Source organism: Apteryx mantelli, chromosome Z, assembly GCF_036417845.1.
Source record: "Apteryx mantelli isolate bAptMan1 chromosome Z, bAptMan1.hap1, whole genome shotgun sequence".
Classification (NCBI taxonomy): domain Eukaryota; kingdom Metazoa; phylum Chordata; class Aves; order Apterygiformes; family Apterygidae; genus Apteryx; species Apteryx mantelli.
In genome coordinates this window covers 13,472,534-13,496,313 of record NC_090020.1, presented here as the reverse complement: position 1 = coordinate 13,496,313, position 23,780 = coordinate 13,472,534, and the positions used below count along the sequence as shown (strand labels likewise).

Sequence of the window (23,780 nt, the reverse complement as noted above, 5' to 3'; positions counted from 1 at the left end):
TCTTCAGAATGTGTCCTTCACTAAGGTTGAAACTAACCATTCCACAGGGTTTTCTTTAAAGCCACAAGGTCACCCGAGTTAGACAGCTTCTGGACATGACAGATTGAGAACAGCCAGCCTCATCGCTAAAGCAGCTAGGTCAGATGCTAAGAGATGAAGAACACTCCACAAACATGCATGGGTCAGTGAACATCAGGAACCAGTTCCAGTGATTCCTTCACCTTATCAGTGAAAACAGCCCATCCCATCACTAATCCACTCCCACAATTTCAGCAGAGAACATAGGAATCTGCCTTTGTACAGTTTGTGGGGTGGGATATCATCACTAGATAAAGTGATACCATCTGTCTGCCTCTTTTCATACTTTCCTTTCAGAGAAGGGCAAATTATTTCCCAGACGAAAGTTAATTCCAAACACTTGTCATGATTGCCAAAAAGGATCGTTATTAAGGCTTGCAAGTCAATGTCTGATTAAATTCTTCACATTCTGTTTTTTTTCCCCTTGATCTTGTTGAGATACATACAGGATTTAGCATGATCTGTCAAATTAGGGAGAAAAAAATCAATGCTATTGTTGGTATCTTCATTGTTCCATCTTAGTTTTATCAGTTACTTCCACTAAATACTACATTCCACATCTTTAAAGAACCACAGGACCCTAGGTTTGAAAAGTAAATTGTCGGGTTTCTGAAAAGCATCAGGTGTCAAGGAACAAAATCCTTTAGTAATACCAAGGTTAGATGAAGTTCTGATTCTTATTATACTGTTAAAAAGCAGTAGAGATGGCCTCATTAAATTGTTTCTAAACAAATAAATAACACAAAACTTGCCAACACTCTACTTGAATTCTGCATGCAACAGTCACTGATATCCATCACAACTGTTGCAATAACATAATTCAAGAGCCGTGTACCAGAAAGCAGCATCAACTTCTCAAACTCAAAATAAGTCACCATGAAGCAACCAAGCAAATCCAGAAGGTGAACATATAAGGATATTAACATCAGTCTTCTGATGCTCTCAGAAAAATGGATATGGACTCTTATCTCTTTATATCATAGTCTTTCTTTGGGTAATATTTCTATACAAAACAAGCATTCAGAGATTTTGAACTCATTGTTTTATTTACCCAAACAAAGCTAAAAAAAACCCCTCTCTACACCACCATTTTCACTGTCAATAGTATTTCTATATATCTACCATTTCTAATAGGAAAGTGTGCTGTGACCATAAATAAATCAAGAGTTTCCCAAGGAGTTCACATGGCCACCACTCAGGAAGATATTCATTACCAAGTATTACTGGGGCAAAAAACAAAGCAAAAGAGAACAAAACAAAGAACCCATGTCCAACAGACATTCTCCTACCAGGATCTCCAAAACCCAGAACTTCCCTATCACCTGATACTTTTCAGCTGGGAACTCATGTCCCTCCTTCTGGTGCTAGATCCTGCTGGCCTCTCAAATAATAATTCCAGTTTCTAATTACCAGACACAGGAAGTGATGAGGCATCCATGATGACAGAGAAAACTGTGTATGTGTGTGATCATATGTCCTTGCAGATTGCTTTGTATCTCAAGCAACAGTTCCTTGCTGAAACAGGCTAACTCAGTGGAAGGCTGCCAAGCCTGCTGTGGTGAGATTATCATCTTAGTAGTTATTTATAATAAAACTATCTTCAGCAAGTAACACCTTTTTCGGTATGAAAAAGTCAAGGACAATGTATTTTCTTTGCTATGTAGAGATGTTCTAGTTTGAATGAGAAAAGGTGCAAACAAAATCTAGAAGCACTGTTCGTTTACATATGAAGAAACACTTCTGATGAAAGTTCTCCAATGTGCTCTAGAAACTGTCCAACACCACTAGAAAAACCACAAGGTTACCAGCTACTGGTAAATAACCTGCAAGCGAAATTATATAGACAGACACAACAGAACAACCATACCTTATTAAAAAAAAGTCTCTTGATTTGACTGCGTCCTTGATACTTCTGATGCTGAAACAGCTACCACAACATGGAGTTATCTACGTAACTAAGAAAAAGTTCTGCCCTGGGAGGTCGTGTTCAAGTTCACATAGTTCTTCAGTGCCACCTCTTTGCAAGTACCCTATGCAGAAGTGCTAGACTTCCAATAGCTTTAACCAAAAAATCTCTTGAATGGGGCCAATGGAGCAAGCAGGACTTTGTAGTGATGAAGTTACTGCAGAAGAGAACAAACAGTGTTCACAGACAAGCCATGTTTCATATGCATCCCCTCCTCCCACCACCAAACTGCAACTGGGAAAACATACCTGTGGGTTGACTACTCCCACACTCCCACTCCAGCTCTTAGGAACATATGAAGAAAGCCATACCTTTGCAGGGCTACCACAGAACAGCATCTAAGACAAGGATTCATTCAAGGGTAGCTGTAATATTATTCTTTGAACATCCTGCTGAACAGGCAACAGAAATCCTGAGAGCTCTGATTATGAAGCACAGCTCTGCCATGCCCCTCACTGAGTAAGCTCTAGTATTCTAGAGCTTCCCCGACTGCAGCTACAGGAAGATGTCTCCAAATGTTTAAAAAAAAAAAAAAAAAAAAAGGCAACACAGAAAAAGACCTGTCTATGACTGAGCTGACAGAAGTCAAAACACTAGATTTTTAAGATTCAAGAGTCCATAGAATATCTGGCAAGATTATTTAGGAATTCTTTTTCCGCAGATTTAGACAGTCATGTAACAGTATTTGGCTCTTAAAATAATGGTACCACGGTAATTTGTCACTAGCTTTAACCAAATAGGAAAAAGAAATTATAAGTAGCAGGGCATTCCTCCTAAGAAGAAAGGAGAAACAATTGCAATATTTTTCTACAGCTTCTTAATAATTAAAGAATTGCAAAATCTATGCAATGTCACTTGCAGTATTTCATACCTTTCTTCATTTTGCAGCTGCAGTACAATGTTCTCAAATGGTTACAGCTTTTGAAGAAACTGTCTCTGCACTAAAGCCAAAAGGATCTACAGTGAAACTTCATCTGAAGCTCAGGACTTCCACATGACTGAACTCTTGTCTTTCTCCAGATCTGCTTAGCCCTTCAGCCTCCCCCCAGCCCCTTTCATAATCCATCAGACATGCTTTTGGAGTACACTTCACTTGTTTAAAAAAGCAAACAGGTTCAAAAAGAGAAAGAAATGAAACCCTGCTGGGCTGAAGTTTTCAGATGACAAAGCAGAAGGTAATCATTTAATACCAAGTATGAAAGCAACATAAAAGGACAAGATGCAGAGGGGAAAAATCTATTTAGGCTTCCTGCACTGGCATGAAATGGCTGCTTTCCTTCTTTCTGCCAGCTCCCATGCTTCATGTTGACATTACACATCCTGTACTGTAGATCCACCCCCATGCTGATGCTTGCCCAACAGAATTATCTCCTGCGTCACAGCAGTGGTAACAGAACTGCTGGCTCTGCAGATCTGAAAGCACCATTTCAATGCTTAATACACACAGCAACTGGACACATTACCAGATATTCTGGGTTGGTTTGTGGCACTCTCAACACTGCATTACTCGGCCTAACCTTCTGTTAACCAGATGGTCTGTTCTTCCCTTGGGACCAAATCATTAAACTTTATTTTATTAAATTCTATCAAAACGCAGGGACAGTTTACAGCACTTGTGTCTGGTTTATCTCCAACAGGGTTGCTAAGATGAAAATGACCTAAAAATAACTGGAAATGCTGCTTCACACCAACAGAGAACAAGATCTTTTGGAGTAAATATTTAAATGATCTGCCAGATGAAGTACCATAGCAGTATGAACCACATGGATAGCAACTTGTATTATGTACACACATGCAATTGTACATGCTCCTCTCATTGTAAAAAGGCCTAGGTTGCATGTTCCCTGATCCAAAGCAGCTCTGTCTTGAACAGGCAATTACCACATTAGTATCCATTACCATTCAAACCAACATCTTCATGGAAAAAAACATATCAAAAGCTGTGGCTTCCAAAAACACCACAGTTAGCAATGGGGCTCCAAAATGCATGAACATCATCTGCAGGCAGCCAAGCAACATGAATGTTCTCACCAGAACACTCCCAAACTCATATGAAATCATGCATGAGGGACATGCCAGCACTAACTGAAGTCTAGCTTAAGTATTTATCACATGCACACTCCCTCCACCACAATACAAAGAGCAAAAATGAAAAAAGGAGCACATGAATGGACGTGAAAGAATTACCTAGTGCAATAGCACTCGTTGGCTCTTGCAAATAAACTGCAACCATGCCCTCACATGCAACCACAAATGAACATCTCATGTATGTAGGTGGTAGGTGTTGAAAGCTGAGGACATCTTCTATTTAAGATACCATTTCCAAACACCTCCCTGAAAACTCCAAAAGAATCAGTCCATATAGCTAAGGATTTGATCTTCAAATGTTTACTCACAGGAGTAGCTGCAGTGAAATTCAAAATCAGATCATAGGGACTACACACATGAATAAGCTTTTGCAGGGTAAGGGTTTTAGCCCCCATCTATCATCTGCCAAATGTGCTACAGTAACAAGAGAATGCAATGGTAGCTGAGGTCTGACCTATTAAAAAGCCTTTGTTAATGTTCTAACAGTGGCAGTGAGGATTTAATAAATAAATAAATAAAGCATACATGCCTGCACACAAACAAACTCCAGGAATGTAAGAAGAATCCTGTAAAAGTTGCAGCTTTACTGCCTTCCAAAGAAAATAGGAAGCCAATCCATATAAAATCTAACCATAATAAATCACTAAAATCTGTTCTTCATGGCTACCACTACAGTGCAGTGCTTCCAAAGCAAGGCTGGATTCACTGTTCAGATTTCTGCAAGCATGCATTTGTCAGATGCAATCTTCTCAACTAAAGCCGCACCTCGTAGCACCAGCAAAGGGGAGGCTGTTTGCCCTGAGAGCGGCGTCTCCAGCTCACGGGCCGGTCTCCGGTGGGCAGAGGAGGCGACACCGGCTGCCCCAGGCATTTTTTTATGAGCGCGCTCCTCCGAGGATCCACCAGGCGCAAGCGGGCCCGCTCCCGCACGGCATTTTTTTGCGGGGACGAGCTACCCCGGGACAGCCGGGCCTCCCCGCCGCGAGGCAGCTCTCCTCGCCTTGCCTTCGTCGAGGTTTTGACTCCCCGTCCCCGTCCCCGTCCCCGTGCAAGGCTTGTCAGGACGGCGCTGCGCCGTCGGGCTCCCTCCCCCGGGCTGCTGCAGCCCGTCGGCGCTCCCGAACGCCTCGGTGGACGCCCAGCACGCTCCGCACGCGCTAGCGCACAGCGGGGCCCCTTTCATCCCGCCAAACGGCCCCGACCTCAGCAAGAGAGGAGTTTGCCAGATGATTTAAATTCTTGTGATACGAAGTTGAAATCAAGCACTTATTTTTTTTTTTTCAAAGCTGTAATCAGCAGCCTTTAGCACGTTATTGCTTTTTCAAATGCGGGATGGGATAAAATGTTAGGTATGTCAGCCATGAATTACAGCACTATGAGACCGCCTTGAGGCATATGAATATATACATGAGACAGAATTATGTGCAGTAGGAGTTACTGCAGAAGGCCTGCTCTCTTTGCAAGCAAATACAGCTCTTCGGCTAGCACCTAACGCTGAAACACCACATGCAACCTTTGGTCAACCTGCCTGTCATCCTGCCAAGCAACTTCTGACTCAAGGCTTTTGGTCTGAAAGACGTTTTCTGAGTGTGACCTCAGCAGTTTTAATGTGGTTCCTTAGGAGCCCAACATACTGAAAATTTTGTATTCCCCCCCAACACACACATATCCCCAAGGTGGAAACAGAGCAGAGCATCTGTGGAGAAGGCATGGACTGGAAAATTCATTGTAGTACATTATCACCTCTGTAATCTGATCATTTAAAAATAATTCAGGTTTACTCATTTATTCATGCGGCTGGTAGACCCAAATATATTGACTCACTCTTTCAGTAGCTCCAGTGAGTAATACAGTTATGCCCTCGGAACCAGAAATTTCAGGTCTCACATGTGCCCAGATAACCTGGCAAGAGAAACCTGCAAGCTCTTGAGAAACAGCAGCTTCTTCTCAACCTAGCAGAGTACAGCCCAGGAAACACATCAGAAGCCAGTACCTGAAGGGTTAAATACCCAACTCCAGCAAACCCTGAGCTGAGAGTCATCATATATGCTGATTCACACAATGGCCTTCAGTCATATTTACCTCCTGAAGGCCTGATAAGGTCCTCCTCTCCCTCGGTTTTGGTGCTATCACAGGCAGTGCTGTTTTACACCATATGCTTGATCGCAGACAAGAGAACTTGACCTCCATATGACCTGACATAGCTGAAAGCCGATATGCTTTCTCCCCACTGCCCTCCCCCACCAAAGATAAAAGGTCAGTTAGACCAAAAGGAACTGGTCCACACAGACTTCAGGTTACACAAATCAACTTTGGGGATGCACTCCTGGCCAGGAACCCAAACCTTTTCTTGCAGGGCTGCAAGCTACAGCTATTTGAGAGGGCAGTAACAATTCAGCAGTCAGGAGCTAATTAACTAGACTGAGAGCTGCCTGGCTGCTCTCAATTTTCCATCAGCCATTTGTTAACATTTTTACACTTGTCAAGTTATTTAGCTGGGCATAATAGAAGCGTGGTTTCAGAGCCCACCAGCGCGGGAGGTTCAATATCCTGTAGTCAAAGCCACCCAGACTGTAGACAAGGAAGGGAAAAACTGAAAGGCAAGACAAGAGACCAATTAAGTAGGGGGAGAAATTATTCCTAATCTGTATATGTTGTCATTTATTTATTTTTCTGACTGTACCACTTGTCATAGAATATAGAAGAAGATGGAATGACTCCTGATAGCCATTTCCTTCCTAGATTTTACTGCATTACCAAATAAACTATATAGATACTTAGTATCTTTTCCATACTCACCACAGTCAACAGCCCATCTGGGAACAAATGATCAGTCTGAATGACCAAAGTGACATAGAAACCAGATATCACTAGTCCTAGATCTCCCCGTATTTGCAAACAACAGATGAGATCTGCCCCACTCTCACTGACCAGAACCACTCCACAAAGAAAGAGCTTTTCTTTTTTTTCTTATCTATATGTTCTTTGTTTCAACATACACAGCAACAGAATGCAGCACCAAGACCTTAAGTCCTAGTATCCCTCTTAAATCTTATTTATGTCTATTCTACTGGGTGGAGGGACAGATGGTTTAAGGAATTCAAAAAATTAAGAGCAAGATTTCCAGAGCTGACCACTAATTCTTTGGTCTCTTTAGTGGTTGGTCGGAGACCCCTAAAACCCAGTTATGAAGAGCCACATGCCCACAAATCCAGCAGAGTCTGACAGAACCTGAAGAATCCAAGTCTAAGTTAAAATAAACAAGTGTTCAGGGGCCTCTCGAAGTTCTGGCCAGAAGCAATTTGCCTGAAACAGCACAAGTTGTCTCTGGAAAAACAAGAGACAAACACCCATGCCTGATTCACAGCACACACCACAAGACCAGCACTCTTACAAGTAGTCTCACAAGTTTAGCCTGGATTGGAGTGTCCACTTGGTTTAAAAGGAAAAGAAAAGAAAAGAAAAGAAAAGAAAAGAAAAGAAAAGAAAAGAAAAGAAAAGAAAAGAAAAGAAAAGAAAAGAAAAGAAAAGAAAAGAAAAGAAAAGAAAAGAAGAAAAGAAAAGAAAAGAAAAGAAAAGAAAAGAAAAGAAAAGAAAAGAAAAGAAAAGAAAAGAAAAGAAAAGAGAAAGGAAAGGAAAGGAAAGGAAAGGAAAGGAAAGGAAAGGAAAGGAAAGGAAAGGAAAGGAAAGGAAAGGAAAGGAAAGGAAAGGAAAGGAAAGGGAAGGGAAGGGAAGGGAAGGGAAGGGAAGGGAAGGGAAGGGAAGGGAAGGGAAGGGAAGGGAAGGGAAGGGGGAAGAAGCTGTCAACCAACCAACTCCTACATTAACCAACTTTACCAATCATTCTAGAACTTCTGCCTAACCTAGCATAGGAAATATGGAACTATTTGAGTTGCCAATTTAAAATCAAAAAGAAGAGGAAAGAAGAAAGGAAAAAACATTGTCTTTTCAGCATCATCATCATCAGGCAGCTGAACTCTGACTTTCAGACTGCAGCGAGCCCTTTATTAATGATCCCTTTCCCATCTAGACGTTAAATTAAAGTCTTCAACCAGTCAACTAACTTTCAAGTCATTAGAAGGTAAATGCATCACCCTACATGTCAAACTCATTCTTGACCCAAATCTTCCAGCACATACAGTCTTCGCTTATCAACCCTGTTTATTTGATAAATAAGGGAAAAAAGTGAAAAAATGGGCTGCCGGAGCACAGGTTTTAGGGGTCACCTTCTCCCATTCCCCCGTTTCTTTGCCAGCAATCAAAGATCTGGGGACAATGTGTGGGAAGGAAGTGCTCGGGGTCTCCTGAGATAAATAACTACCATATTTTGAATCCATTTGCATGACAACTGACCAGTCCAGTTTGCTGTGTATCAGCAGTATGACCCATCTTCCCAGAAAGAATATCCTATGATGCCTTCTTCCCACAATCAGTGTTACCACCCTGAAGCAGCACTATCTGAACCTTAGGAACTACCAGCGGGAAGGAAGAGTTTGCTCATTCGGGCAGTGCAAAGAAGCCCCTATTGTCCCACAAGGCCACGGAAACAGTGACCACATGTACATCAGAAGATTCCATTTTTAGCATCTTTCAAAACAAAGTCTTCTCTTTCACATTATCACGAGCACACTGAATCCTCAGTCTTCCTATATCATTCTCTGTAATGTCTGCTTTGTTTTGTCTTGAAAAATCATTCTCCTGCCTCTCTACCCCACGCAATCGCTCTATTAGCAGCAAGTTTCCACTACACATAATTATGGCATGCCTTAGCCTACTTTTCTGTTTGCTGAATAGCTCTGCCTATTTTCTACTTGTGCTGATGCTACCATTTACTTTTCCTGACACTCTAATCCTTGTATCCTTTGAAGGCCTGACTTCCTCTACCACGACAGCAGCTGGGGTTCTCAGGCCCCTTTCCAGAGCTTTTTATTAGCAACAGTAATGCCATCACTCAACATCCTACTTCTTAATCTTCAGGTCAGCATAGAGGCTGTACCTGTAACAAGTGCTGCAGATACACTGCCCAGTGCTGCTGATCACCCATTACCTAAATGACTAGCAAGTTATTAATTGCATATTCTGGGCATTGAAAGAAGGAAAAATACAGGCACACAATGCAAGCATCTAGCTTCTCCTCTCACAAAAGCATGAAATAACTCTCCAATTTTCTGCACAATCCTAATTAGATTGTTTTATCTCCCACCATGAAAAAACAAGCAACATGCTTTAACAACTGGATTCTTGATTTAACTGATTTAAAACTAACAGGAGTAGCCCAGCGAATCAAGTGTTTTCCTCGAATTATTTGTCCTCACCATGCTGGCCTTGCAATGATTGCTACCCTGATAAGCTCTCAGTAAGTCCTCCCTAATCACTCATGACTTTGATGCTGTGCCTACAGCTCTTTATGCTGACATTATTAAATATGTATTCTTAAAAAGACTGTATTTGACTCTTCTCTCAAGAATGATGATAGCACATCCTGAAATGTCTCATTTCCATCTTTAAATTTAAAGTACCAAATAAAGTTATACTGACTGTTTTCCTTGAGGAACCTTGCTATCCTCTTCTCAAAAAACTGCTTTCAGCCCCAGCCAAAAGCCTACCATATATCACAAAGACTACCCAAAGAGGTACAAAGAGGTTTTTAGATCAAGGGGAAATAAGAGACACAGCATTATTGCTACATGTGGGACTGATGCTCTGTTAACCAGGGTCTCAAAAATGACTACAAAGTGATCACAAGCACCAATGGTGGAGAGAAGGTTCCTTCTCAAACACAAAGTTTCTTCAAGTAGTGATTAGGCAAGCATTACGCAAGCCCAGTGTTTCAAATATAATACGCTAGCAATGAAGATTCCCCTTTTCCCATCTTCTAAGCCATCTTTCAAACCCCTTCAGAGCTGTGTTTGTACCACAACATGTGGCACAGCTTCATGAAACTCAAGAGATGAGTGGCAGACTTTAGATCTTTGGTATTGTTTCCAAAGCTAAAAGGATAAAATGGAACAAAACCCCAAATAATCTCATGTGACTTTTTATTTACCCATGTGTTTAACTTCCCAAACACATGCAGAAAGCAGAAGAATACTTCCAAACTCAGGACATAAATGAAGACCGAATTCTATTAAATCTAGTCCCCTCATTTGGAAACTTCTATTAAAGCCTTTTCACTACAACCAACAAGATAATTATCATAAGTTGAGCTATCTCCCTTCCTCCCCCCTTTTCTTCTTTCAGCACTGGCATACAAACCATGCTATTTTAACTTCTTTCCTGTTCTCCCAGTTCTTCTGGAACATTTTATTTTCAACAGTCAACTCATTTGGAGAAGTGCCATGCTGAAGTTCAACCGTTTACAATGTTAACTGTGTCTCTGCCAGCAGCTGAAGACTTGCATCACACCACCTTCTCCAGCACCTCTTTGATTAAAGAATTTGAGTTCCTCTCTCCAAGAAGGTACAGGATATTTGAGCAGCCTTCATTCTTATCATACTCCTTCAAAATTACTCTCACTTGCTGAAGAGTGAGATGGGAGTTCTCCTCATTCCCTCCTCAATTAACACTTTGTAGACTCCTGTTTGAGTCCTATGGGCCCATATTATATTTTACTAAGCACCTGAAAGATTTCCATTAAAAAAACATTTCACAGGGAGGCTGCTTGATTATTTAGTACTCTAGAAGGCAGGAACTGTTTGAAAAGCCAGCAAGCATTTAGACTGATGAAGTTAAAGATTCTTACTGAAGTCAGTAATTAGAAGTTCATACTTGATCATATCCTTTAGGTGTTAAGCAAATCACAATTCTGTCACTAGCAGTAGACAGTTTTCATCTGGAACAGGTTCACAAAATACATTATTTCAGTTCAAAATAGAGAAACCTCCATGAAAAGAGCATTTATATCATTTCCTATTACAATGCACTGGAAGTACAATAGAAAGTCAAGAGCAACAAAATAAGCAAAAAGACACAAAGACATATTCGTCTCCATAGACCTTTCCTGATCTAACAAAAGACGATCTCCTTCCTCTACTAGCATCCTTCTTCAAGTCACTCTTTTCAGGATTTCAGTGGGGTTTTTTTGATAATTGCACATCTACACTTTTTGTCCCTAGGTTTGGTTGGTGATAGCTTCATAATAGAGCAAAGTTAGTTAATGGATACAACATAGCTATTCAACATTTTCACAGATACAAGTCCTTTTTCCACAGTCTCGTACTACGAAGCAGTGTTCTTCTGCTCAATTTGAGAAATTATCCGCAACGACATGCAGAGAAAGTGTTACAGTCAATCTGAGCAATCTCAATTTATATTGTAACTCTACACATGTTGTTTGTAAATAATCCAAAAAACATCATAGGAAAAACTCATTTACACTTGTTTCTGGGAGTTCCAAATTTCAAGCAGCATCTTTAGGCTTTTGTGAAGTAACCTTCCTCAAACTGTAACTTGTTCTATTATAAGATACTAGTTCTTCCCATTTCCTTTCTAAGGCTAAAATTAAATTTGTCCATTCCTTAGGGCCCAGAGTAACATCTGCCAGATGTCCAAACATCTACGTAGAACACAGTTCTCCTCCAACACTTACCAACTCACTTTTTAATCACTCATGTCCTCAAAAAAAAATCAATCCTCCTTTAAGTCAAAATCCACAAGACTATGAAATTTGGTTTTAACTTTACTGAATTAAAATGATCATATTTTTTTCCACTTCTGCTTGCAGTTTCTCGACTTTCCATACCCAGCATCCAATTATGTACTCATATTCTTCACAGTCTGAGTGTACACAACATATTTTTTGGTTTTCCTCACATAACAAAATAATTTTGAAAATTGATGGAAAGAAATTCTAAATGTGACCTTTTAAATGCTGTATTTCTCAACAATGCAATGCATTATGAACCCAATAAAAACATATAAGGAAATCAATTCATTGTTTAATCCAATGTTTTTAGGCAGTGGTCTGTAGACTACCTCTAATTTTTTTTCTTGAGAAAAGTGATTACGAAAAATATGTTTATATGCTGAAGAATAAGCTATGAATATGGAGCTTCTGAAAGAGCTTGCACCGTCAAAAACTTCTGGGTGCTCACAAATCAAAAGGAATTGATATCCATTGTCTAAACACAGAACTTAGTGACTGATTACCAGAAACCTGCTAGTCATTACTATCTCATGAATTAAGATCATCCTTCTAGAGTTTCTTTAAACCTGTTTTGGGGTGGGGGTTTTTTGTTTTGTTTTGTTTTTAAAATCAAAAAAGTCCCTTACCTAACCTTTAACAGCAAGGTGAACTTCAATTTCAGTCTGTCTGGAAAGAACTACAGCAACTAACAGCATTAACAAGGATATTGTTCTCTAAAGAGATTTCAGTCTCATAGTGAAGAATACCCCCATAGAAGTAACACCACTCTCACTTCAACTCAAACTTTTCCAATAATATTTGGTTTTCTAGAGTGCCTAATACCACAGGGTAGGTGCTCCTGCTCTCCTTATGAAGATCCTCAGCTTAAATCTCAAACCCCTTCTTGTATTGTTCATTCCATGTTCAAGAGCAATGTATAGGTAGGCCACATCATAGTGCAAGCATCCTGCTGACCTCTCATTAACTAAGAGGAAATTCACAACTTGAAATACAGGCAGATACCTAAGAAGGATATATACATGATGGAGGGGATGGACGCTTAGGATCTGACCCAAATCAGCGAAGTTCAGTAGGGAGTTTTTCATTTTCTTTTGTGGGTTCTGATTGAGACCTGTATTGAGGTTGCAAACTGCACCAATGAATACCACCTCAGGGGAAAAAAAACAAAAACAACAACAAAAAAACAGTTAAATTTCCTCTTTACTTCATCCAAATGTAACATTAAACATATCCAAAATAGCATCTTCCATGGCCCACCTCAGAAACTGTTTCATTTCAGAAAGATGGAAGGTACCCACAGCATCTCAGTAATCAGGGTGACATACCAGCAACCAGAACTTAAGAGATGCACAGTTGGTAATGCAAAATACTTTCTAAGTATGCTACATTATATACAATTTCTTCCCAGCAAAAATAAAGGAAAGGCATTAATTTTAACCTTGCAGCATCTGGATACCAAGTTCATCACTAGTCACTACAGTCTTCAAATCCTTCTATTCTTGGTACACATGTGGGAGTGTATATCAATTCACTGGTCTCCCATCCTATCACTTATACCTCCCATATGTAAAGCAGTCCTTCTTAAGCTCCTCAGAGTGGTGTATGTTTGAAAATTACTGATACCTTCCCATGGAGCTGTGCCTTCAAACTCAGTAGCACTGCACTCTGCACCCTCATGCATTTCAGCACGTAGTTTGAATTTTTTGAGGAACTGCATCTACTATGCAACTGATGTGCAAATTGAGGTTGGTGAAAAAAGAGTGAGGCCTCATTTGAGACTATTCAAAATGATTACAGATGAAAAGGTGGGTTAAAAAAAAAATAAAAAATTCCTTTTCAACTTCTATCTTACTTTAAAGATCTTAGGTTTCCATAATGACATTAAAATCCTAACAAGAATGTTGCCAGAAGTTCTCAGAAAAAAAATATTTTAGGACACCAAAAAAGATAACTGTGAAAACTGTTTAGCTTTTTCCAGGAGAAATCGTGTATTTTATGGTGCTCTGAGGAACCTGCTAAAAGCTTCACAGTATCATTTTCATGCAACCTAGTGAGTGGGGAAAAATATTTCATCTTAATTTAAAATACATCCAAAAGAAGAAATGCTCTTGAAAATCATAAGTTAAAAATCCCCCAAATCAGGCATCACCATCATCACTCAGAAAAAAATAACATTTCATGATGTTCTGTGGAAGAACCTGTGCAGCCTCTAGCTGTGGGCACTTACCTCCAAACGTTTTAAAAAATCTATAAATATATACATATATACACTATTTCTTTGGCCAACTGATCAACCTCCTAAATTCTGTGGTCTTTAACCAAAGAAAAATATCTAGAAAGGTGACCTCCACATGAAAGCATAAGAGCAAAAAAGCCTGAGGATGTGTTTCTCTGTGTGAAGGAGAATCTGAGCAATTTCCTCCAATCCTCATTTCCTGATAGCATGAAGTCAGAGAGAAGACCCATCACAATGTTGTACATTGAAAAAGCTGAAGAAACCCTAGGGGAAAAAATCATGATTAAGCCAGCTACTGCCAGCAAAGCTTCAAAACATGGAGAGACATCCACGATGTTAGGAGCACTTCCCATCTCAGCTTTGTCTACTCTCTCTCTCCTCCATTTTCTGGTGGAGCTAGAGAACATGACATGGCTTACCTGACTCAGATCACAGCTCTCTGCCAAACTAGTCACTTCCTCTTAGACATGCAAGCAGCTTCATGAGACAAACAGACCCCCACAGACACACACACAAAAGCAGCAGCAGAAAGCACTCAAACTTGAAGGTCTTTCTCCTTCCAAACACCAGAAAAACGAATGAAACTTTTCCTTTTTCCCCCCAAAGGAGGGAGGTGAGGGGGGGAGAAATCCTATCAGATCACAACTACATGAAGCTCCAGGAGGATCTCTCTGTCTAGAAGATAGAAACTACAATGCTAAGAGGAGCGGAGGGGGGAAGGAGAAGGTTACTCCAGAAGACATAAAGAGCTTGTGGACTGTGTGTGTGCATGTGTGCGAGAGCGAGGAGAAGCTTTGTGTTGTGGAGCCTGGACTGGAACCAAAGCAGACAGCTTGCAAATGGAGGACAGGGAGATAAAGAAAGGGAAAGAGGGGGAGAGATAGGGAGAAAGCTGCTCCGGGTGGTGGAGAAAGGGGCAGGGGAGGAAGCTCCTTCTCCCTTGTCTGGTTTAAAGGTAGGGACATCGGGGAACTGAGCAAGAAGAACTGGGCTCCTTCCCCTTCCTTTCTTCCCTCCTCGCTCTCTTTCTCTCAGAGGAGAGCAGAAGCGTGTGTAATGGCTCCTGCTCTCCAGCTGAACGCTGTCCTCCTCCAAGCAACCTCCTGCGGGCACCACCAGCCCCCCAGCCCCGAAGCCGCCGGGGACCCCCGCATCCCAACTCCAGGAGAGCCGCGGAGGGGGCACCACCGCCGGCTGAGGGACCAGCCTCGCCAGCGGCGAGGAGGAAGGCAGCCAGAGGGGACAGAGGAGCAGAGCAAGAGCGAGAGAGAAAGAAAGAAAAGAAAGAAGGAAAGGAAGGAAGAAAGAGGTCACCCGATTGCCTGGGTCGTGCCAGCACGGAGCTTTTCTCTCCTCCGTGTCTCTCCCGTCTCTGATCCAAGTCCACACGCACAGCACCATCCAGACCTCGCACACACACACGCATCCACACGGGCACCCCCCACCCCGAAAGCTCGGCTGATATCTCACTTATCTCCCCATATCCCCCCCCCCTTTAATGCAACAACAAAAAATTAATTAACCGCCTTCCTCCTCCTCCCACCACCACCACCACCACCACCACCACCAGCACCTCCTCCTCTTCTCCTCCTCCATGCAAGAGACTTCTCTCTCAAACAAAACACCCCGCTCTCGCTCCCTCTCTTCTTTTTTTTTTCTTCCTTTCTTTCTTCCTCCTTCCTCCCTTGGCCGAATGAATGGATTTCAGAGGAAGGTGGTGGAAAGAAAGAAAGACAAAAAAGACCAAAAAAAAAATAGAGATATAGATATATATGTATATATACACATGAGAGATGATCTCTCCAATGCCAAACCGGAGATGGGTTTTAATTGCAAGAACTTACAGGAGCGTCCCGGCACTGCTGCTCTGGCTGCTGCCTCCTCTCCTCTTCCTCTCTGCCTAGCTCTTCTTCTTGTTATTGTTGTGGAAGTTGTTTTGTGAGTCTCATGTGCTCCTTGCCAGGTCTCAGCAATGGAGGATCGCCATCTTTCCCTGCTTTTCCCCCCCCCTCTCTCTCTCCCTCTCTCTCTCTCCTTCACTGGTTTGCTGCAGCTGCAGATGACCTGAGATATCCGTCTCTCTCTCTCTCTCTCACTCACCCTCTGTGTCTCTCTCTGAATAATGAGCAACCAGAGGGAGAGAGAGAAAGAAGACAATCTCCTCTCCTACCACACAAAACGCAAGAGCACCAGGGGGTGCAAGAATCCTTTCTAACAACAACAACAACGTGTAGGGGAAGAGGAGGAAAAAGAGAAAGAAAAGAGAAGAAAAGAGAGGAGGAAAAGGCAAGAAGAAAGAGAGGGAGGGAGGTGGAAGAGGAGGGGGGAAAGCAAGCAAACAAGAGAAAGATCCAGGAGGCAGACAGATGGAGGAGAAGATGGTAGTGATAGAGGAGGAGGTGTTGAAGATGAAGGAGATTAAGAGGAGGAAGGTGGTAACAAAAAGTTAAGGTTTGGGACACTGAATCACTCACAGGCCAGGGAGGAGGAGAAGGAGGGGGAAAAGATCTGAAGAGCTTCCCCTTCCAAGCTGTTGCCTTCACAAAGCTTCCTGCACAGGAGCGCTCACCAGCTCCTGCAATGCTGGGGGAGCCGCTCAGATGGAGCTCTCTGCTGGGTCATAGCTCTCTTCCAGCTATGGCAAAAACCGGTTTCTGCATGCAGATCTGCCCCTGAGGTGATCCCTCAGACACATCCATCTAGAGGCTAATCTTCCCTGAGCAGGGTAAAGAACATAAATGGAGCTGGAGGTTGCAAAGTATAAAACCAGATCTACCACGTGGTTGGTTTTTAATCCCCCTTCCAGCTTGCATTTGATGTGGAGAAAGGAGACTCGAATTGTCCATTTCTGGCACGTATTTTGAAGTCTTCTCCCGGAAATAAAGACAGTGTCATCTCCAGGTTTTTTATTTCTCACAAGCATTTAGGAGAAAAGAGAGCTTGTACTACTGAGCACCAAAATCGCTTCCTAGCTTGGTGAAACGTTTTTTGACTGCAAAATAAAATAAATAATCCTACTTAAAATAACTTTTATGCCTTCCAACCCTAAGTTGTCTGCTCTTTTGTGGCTGATTATTTAAAACCGTGGAAAGAAATGATCAAGGCTCACAAAGGTGTCGTGGTGATGAAGGCAAGAAAGCAAAGACAAAGCTGCTGTAGCCTGCATTTTTATTTAGTCTCGTTTCTATTAATCATTGTGCTAAGCTATCTCTCTTGCCCCCCCTTGCCCCCCAACCTTCCATTTCTTCCCAAAACACCAAGTCAGACACTTTCTAGGTTTTTTGTCTAACACTGGAGACTGTGGGGGGGCAGTGGGGGGGGGATTAGGGGTTATGTGCAGACTGAGAAAATCAATGCACGGGAATGAGGCTAAATCAATTTGAGCACAAGGGCATGACTGGTTTTGGAACATCACTGGGATTTCTCGAGCCCTCAAGCACTGCAATTTGCATGGGTGGAAGAGAGACTAGAACCACAAAGCTCCGGTCCGGGTGGAGGGGGAGATCCCTCCCCTGCTCTGAGGAAGTTTATCTGAGTGGTGAAGCTGAGATGATCTTCTTAAAGCAGTCCAGATTTTACTGGCTGCGGCTGTGGGTCAGGCATGTTAGAACTTCATTGTCTGAACTCTCCCAGCTCAGCTGAAGACCAAATGCAGAAACACCAGTGATAGCAATAAAATAAAATAACAAAAATCGGTCGCCCAGGTACTAGTCAAATATTAAACCCATGTACTCTCCGATCTTCCCATCCCCAAGACTGCTGTGAGTACAAAGCACACTGGCAAGATCTCTCCCATTAAATCTTTTCTTTCTTTGAGCCGTGCAAGTTAATCACTAAACAGGAGAAAGATCTTCTCCCTCCTCCTCTCTCCTCTTTCCGCTGCCCCCCCCCCCCCAACAAGTGCTGTGAGAAATAGGAGAAAGAATAATTTCTGGGCAGAAGGAGCACTGTTGGATTTAGAGAATCCTTCTTAAGGAAAAGGGGAAAAACATCAGAACTGGGGATTCCTACTAAGACTACTGGTTTCATGCAGACAAATGAAGCGGACACCTCCTAAGAAGCTGATAAAAGAACATTAAGGAAAAGGGAGGGACTGTCTTTACGGCTGCCAGAATGTGCATGTGTTCTGCCTGCAATTTTCTATAAATCATCCTCTTCGCAGGAAGAGAGCGCCTGGGCTTTGCAATCTTTGACGTACCATCAACACCGAGGCAGATAATTTACCTCTTTGTCTCTCAGAAATTACATTTTAAATTAAAAAAAAAAAAAGAAAGAATGAAAGAAAGAAAATACAACAACCCCACAACCACAAACCCCAAAACACCTGACTTCTGACAAGCCACCCTCAAGGGAAACAACAATCCCGTTTCAAAATGAAGGTTCTTCGGAGCACTGGGCATCAAGCCTGGAGACAATACATATATATATATTTTATATATATAAAAAAATATATATATGCATGTATGTCTCGTCGTGGAGGTGGTCTGGAGCTCCTTCCCCGCGCTCTCCCCTCCTCGCGGGGGGGGTCGCTGCTACCGGCCGCCCCGAGCGGGACCCCGGCCCGGCGGCTCCCCGGCCGGGGGCCCGGCGGAGCGGAGCGGAGCGGAGCGGAGGGGGCCGGAGGGGCCCTGCCCGGCGGGGCGGCCGCGGAGCGCCCCTGCGCGCAGCGCCCGCGGCGGTGGCCGCGGGGGCCCGGGGGCTGGACGGCAGTGCCGGCAGGCAGGTTTAGTGCCGGCAGGCAGGTTTCTGCCCCCCGGGCAGGTTAATTCCTAACTTCCTCCTGGAAAGTTTCTTCCATCGCTCTGCGGCTCCGGGCGCCGGCGAGCCGCCCGGGGGGACCCGCGGACACCGGCCGGTCCCCGCGGCGCTGCGCGGCGGCGGGACGGGGCTTTCGCCGCGGGGGGGCCGGGGCACCCGCCGTGCCCGGCAGGGGAGAGGTTAACCGCGCCGCCCCCCCAGCCTCATTAGCCTCGCGAGTTAACAGTCCATTAAGGGCAATGGAGACAGTTTGCACCTCTGCCGCTGCTGGCACCCGGGTCCCCGGGGGCGCCCCGGGACACCGGGCTGTGCACAAAGGCGCCGCCACCTCCTCGGCCCCGCGAGGGCAGCGGGGAGCCCGGACGGAGCCCCCGGCAGGGTCGTGTGGCACCCGGGCCCGCGGGGGCGGCGGGGGGGGCTTCAGCCTCCGTCCGTCTCCCCCGCAGGGACTCTGCTTCGTCACAGGGGTGGCTGCGGCCACTGGAAAAAAAGTTCTGGGTAAAAATATAAAAAATACCCGCCCGCCCCCCCAGTCTGGAGCAGAGAGGTGATGTCCCCTCATGTGGGGGAAAAGGGAGGGGTTGGGGCTGGGGTTGGGATTGGGGAGGGAACAGTTTGCAGCCCCTGTGACAGGACATCTCTGCCCTGACCCAGGACGTCTGAGCAACCCGGGTGGGAAATTTGCCCGGGCTCAGGCACTTCATTCCCAGGCCAGATCTTGGCCAGCACACAGTGATTTAAGTGCGCATTACTCTGCCTGGCACCCCAGTCCTGCTCCTGGAGCCCCTGGCAGCCCCTGAGCGCGGCGCTGAGCCCCATGGCGGGGAAGGCCAAAAGCAGAGAGAGCGGTGAGCAGACAGGAGGAAGCTCAAGATGGTGCTATTCTGCCTTTCCATTTTTCTCAGCCAACCCCATTTCCCTATAGGCTCCAGTTAGCTCCTCAGGATGGGAAACTCAGGTACATTTAGCCTGGGCAGTGAGCACAGTCTTAGAAAGCAGGAGACTTTAGGAAAGCAACATGGGAAATAACACAACAAAAATACGCTCCTTTGTACATAATCAACAGTGAAACACTGTTGTTCATGTCCCCTCACAGAACTGAAAGTAGCTTTTTTTTCTCCTCAGATATGGAAGAGTTTCTTCCTTTTCCTGCGATGAGCTTCAGTGAACTTCCTATTTATTCTCCACTTCTTCATGGATATTTTATCCTACCGGACTGAGGCTTCTCAGCCTTGTTTATGCAAGAGGCAAGCTGTGTATCAGCTCACTGGAGAACTGAACATCACTATCTCTCTAGAATATTATGTTCTGCAGCTATTGAGAGAATTTCACTCTCCTATCTAAGAAGATTAGAAATGTGCTGTTCTGACCTTTACCCTGGCAACTCACTTATTTCTTTAACCTCCAAGGCTTTCCGTAGTGTGAAGGACTTTGGGAAGAAACTGGTTGGCTGGAAGCAGAGAAATCCTGCTCAGATCTGTGAAAGACAAGTACATCTACTCAGCAAATTTTCTTTTAGCAAACCATCTTTTAGAGGACAGTGCATTCAAGAAGGTATACATGTAAATAATCCAAACTCCAGCTCTTAAGAACCCCTTGGAAGATTCTTCTATTAAAACTTAAAACTTTCTGCCTTCTAATAAAATTTAAAATCTTTTGTTTCTGGCAGAGCTCAGACAGAAGTCTCTGAAAGCAATCTTTTCAAATATAAAATCATTTTATTATCTTCAAGAGCACCCCAGAATATAGTACACATGTTGCAGACCCATAGATAGATATGGTTTTAGCTTGCTGGGAGTGGTTAAAAGAATTATATTGGTAAGGACCTGGTGGTATTTGAAGTCACTTTATTACCTGACAAATTTATAGGCCACAACTGTTAGAAACATAGTTCTTGCTCCTTTGAGAAAACTGAATCTGCAGTTGTCAGATGTTTGGGTAAACTCATGGTTATTTTTTAGGTCCACCTCCAAGCTTCCTCAGAAACTCTATACCAGGACTGGGAGCCATGAAGTGACTTTACAAAGAGAAGAGTCCTGCTTCAAAGCATTTTAATTTAGGCTTGAGTCAAGAGTAATAGGTACAGTAAACTTCAGAGTGGATTTTGTGAGTACCACAGGTCATCACTTCTCCAACCTCAGAACATGTCTGAAAGTCCAGGCTGCAGAAACCTTGCGTTTACTGCTCAGTCAAATTCCCAGTAGAGTTAATGAAAAAATTCCTTCAGTGTTAAAATTAACTGGGTTGGAACCAAGCAGAGCACATCCCTAGTAACTGAAACATGAATCACAAATGGCCCCAGATCCTTAGTAAGTAATTCATCAGACTGTATCCTCTTTTAAATGATCAGCTTGATTTAATAAAAATATAAAATGCAATCAGTTGAAAGGGTGTTTTAGCCATCATCAGAAGACAGGCAATGAACTGTTTTTGGGGATATCCATAAAGACTATTGCAAGGGTTTGCTAAGCAATGAAAGGCACATCCTGACTTCACTTCTCACTATTTAAAAAAACAGTGACCATGAAGCTTAATTAAATTCACTTTGCACTTTTGAAATCTTTAGATGCAAAATATTCTTTGCTATAAGTGCAAATTAAGTTTTATGAAATTCAGTCCTTCCCCACACACAGCTGGATTTCATTTAACTTCTGCATGGTTTTAGATGGAGTCAATAAGATTGAAACTACGGTCACTTTACATCTGACCTTCTGGATCATGACAACCGCTTGCTGATTAGTGTAGCAACATTATGTCCCAACGTTGTATTGTACTGGCTAGTACGAAGACTTCCAAGAGAGAAACAGTTTGATTCTGTCTTTTGAAGGGATAGACACTGAGTGCTTTATGAAATGGCTTTGAATTTGTTGGTCAGATATAAATGGTCTCTGGCTATATTTACTAGACATTTCTCAGTCCCTCCCACCCTGTATACTTAACTGTGTGCAATTCAATACAATGCTATTCATACTTGCATACCCTTAAAAAATACAAATTTTCTCCTTTTTCTTTTTTAAGATCTGGATGCAACACTTGCATCTCTCTCTTTTTCTCCAGCACTCCAGCATTTTTAAAACTTAAGCTCTCAAATGCCAGTCAAATAATTTTTATTCTATATGTCCTATTCTACTTGTATAATGTACAGCCTCTGATAGGTTTGAGTTCTACTTTCTAGCCAGTATGTCTGATATTTAATTTTTCTAGACCTAACATAAAATTGAACAAGGACATCTCTGGGTTTGCAGAGAAGTACCTGGTACTGCTGAATAATCTGTCTAGTGTATGCAGTTTTATGACCTTTTTATTGATACTTTTCAGATTTAGCCCAAGTTTCATTTTTTGAAGCAAACATCCAGTAGATATTTTCATTTCCCATGGAAGCATTTCAGGCATAGTTGATTTCCCATCTTGCATGTCTTTGAAGGTATAAAAAGGAAACAAAGCATTTTATCTCCTACTTTTGAACTACTTCAGCTTGCAGTTTATTTCCTAATGAAGTTGTTTCTTCCTCAGCTTTTCTTGTAGTCCTCAGCTGTACATGTTGGTCAACTCTAGTTCATTTTCTCTGTGAGCACAGGGATGCACACTTTAGAAAGCTACATGCTTCCAAAGTGCACGCCAAAACTCTACCTTATTTTTCTAATAATTTCATTTGCTGGGGGCATGCCTTTCCTGTCTGAGAGTTTGTTGCTGTTACTGTCAATCTGGAGACATTTCTATAAATACAGTGGAAGACTGTTCTCTGTCACGATCTTAAGCTTGTGACCAACACAAAATGAAGGTCTTCCTCATCCATCTGTTGTCCATTTATCTCTATTAAAGATTGAATTTGTTCTACTCCCATGTATTTATGGCACATTTTTTTTCCATTCCACATCTTCACTTGATCAGCCCAATCCTCAACTGATGTAATTTGGCTGGCTTCATTGACTCCAATGGATATACCGCTAATTTAAACCATCTGACTGGCTCATTCTTGCATCTAATTGGGTTAATAATCTTTACCAATTACTTTCAGTAGTTTAGATTTTTCTTCTTGTACTTGTAGGTGCTTATTCATTGAAATTATGTATCATTCTCTGTTGACATTTTCTATAGTATATTTTTAAAATTCAAGTTTCTTTTCTTCTACCCTCTCTGCTCTTTTTCTGCTTACCAAGTTTCCTTATGCCCACCTTGTCTTTCTATCTTTTAAACTATAGTATTTTATTGAGTTTCTCTCTGCGTTAATTTATTTCCATCTGCTAAATTTCAAAGGTGCCTTTCTTTTTCTATAATATCCCATCTAGACTAGTACTTTGCCATTTATGAAATAGACAGTAGGTTTCCAGTTTTCATCTTTAACTAGCTGTTGTATCCTCTAGAAGTGAACTATAGAGACACCATTTGTAATGTAAGATTCATATTTACACTGTTGCCCATGAAATATTGGTCAAGTCAAGAGGTGGGCAGTTACATACCCACAAAAAATAACTGCATATGTAAAAAAAGATAGGTGCTACAGTGTAGATTTCAAAATATATTTCATAACCTGTAGCATTCTAACCTGTGGCTTGAGACTGCCCATAATGAAATTTCTGCATTAAAGTTTGGAAATGTTTTGGTGTGTTTTGCTTCCTTTTTGGCAGCATCATTTCAGTATGAGAATTTTCAGGCTCCTGAAACCCAGTCTACATCTCAGGTTTCAAAGTGACTGGGTGGATCTTGTTAATAGGGGGAAAGAAGGACAAAAGAAAGAAGCAAAGAAGAACACAAAAGGAAGTCCATAAATAGTACCAGTACACTTGGAAAAAATCCTCACCTATAATTACAAAAAGATTTCAGCAACCCATTCTGCCTTCAGAAAGGTAACAATTATTTATACATATCAGTCTCTATGTAAATGCCACCTGTCCATTCAATATATTAATATTTGAATTAATTTCAAAAGAAGATGGCAGAAAAAACATCGTTTCCTCGGTAATGAACTTATTTATCTGAAAATCTGACAACTGCAAGTGGGTGGTATT

General features: G+C 42.4%; 1 protein-coding gene across 5 annotated transcripts in view; it reads right to left on the bottom strand.

The window, feature by feature from the left end:
* The window catches only part of ZNF462 (zinc finger protein 462), a 91,579-nt gene extending 75,554 nt beyond the window's left edge, over positions 1–16,025 (bottom strand). For all 5 annotated transcript variants that reach the window (XR_010886828.1, XM_067315341.1, XM_067315344.1 and 2 more), the window contains exon 1: positions 15,858–16,025. The gene's annotated coding sequence lies outside the window, so the exon portion shown is untranslated. The remainder of the gene's footprint in view (positions 1–15,857) is intronic.
* Positions 16,026–23,780: the final 7,755 nt, after the last annotated feature.